The sequence below is a fragment of the Galeopterus variegatus genome, unplaced genomic scaffold (assembly GCF_000696425.1).
Source record: "Galeopterus variegatus unplaced genomic scaffold, G_variegatus-3.0.2 Scaffold1932, whole genome shotgun sequence".
NCBI classification, from domain to species: domain Eukaryota; kingdom Metazoa; phylum Chordata; class Mammalia; order Dermoptera; family Cynocephalidae; genus Galeopterus; species Galeopterus variegatus.
Genome location: NW_007728043.1, coordinates 103,361 through 104,356, shown reverse-complemented (window position 1 = coordinate 104,356; position 996 = coordinate 103,361).

The window sequence follows — 996 nt, the reverse complement described above, 5'->3', positions numbered from 1 at the left end:
CATCACATTTTTCAGGCATGTTGGGGCGTTAAAACAATCATTTTTTTTTTTTTTTTTTTTTTGTCTTTTTTCCATGTCCGGCAATGGATCGCAACCCTCAGTGTCGTCCCCGCACTGGACCGGGACCGGCAACGGGATCGCAACCCTCGGTGTTGCCCCCGCGCCTCGCTCAGCCAGTGAGCGGGAACCGGTCTGTATGTGGGATCCGAACCCTCGACGGGAGCACCGCTGCGCTTCCCAAGCGGCGCACTAGCGCAGTGCGCCACCGGGCCGGCCCCACCTCAAATTCAATTCTGACACTCTCTGCCTGGAGATACAGATTGCACAGGGTGAAGGCTCAGTCCTCAAGATTGCCCCCCATTTCAGGTGCCAGTCACAAGTCCAGGCTTCTGGAACTTCTGACCAACTATAAATCAGGGTTTCTATAACACACTCCTTAGGTTCCATTAGTTTGCTTGAGTGGCTCATAGAACTCAGAAAAACATGTACTTAAATTTACCAGTTTATTATAAAGGATACTACAAAGGACACAGATAAAAAGATGCATAGGGCGAGATATGGAGAAAGGGAGGCAGAGCTTCCATGCCCTCCGCTGGGTGAGCCACTGTCCAGGAAGCTCCACGTGTTCAGCTATCTGGAAGCTCTCTAAATCCAGACCTCTTAGGGTATTTTTCCTCTCGGGTTTTTATGGAAACTTCATTATGTACACGTGATTGAAGCATAGACAACGGGGTAGAAATGTGATTGGACAAAAAGGATATGACCTAATACCTAGACACTAGGTGGGGAAACCCAGCAAGGCTTGTTCGTTTAGGTTCTTCTTGACCTCTCTGTGCAGCACACCTTCCTCCTGGGTATGGGGTGGGACCCCTCTTGAAGTGGGGGTCTTATGACTTACAATCAGCGAAGGTAGGTCAGAGAACTTCCTGCCTTGGGGAGAAAAAGGAGCAGGTGAAAGGAGGTCAGGAGAAGGACAAAGGGTAGCATGAGCCAGGA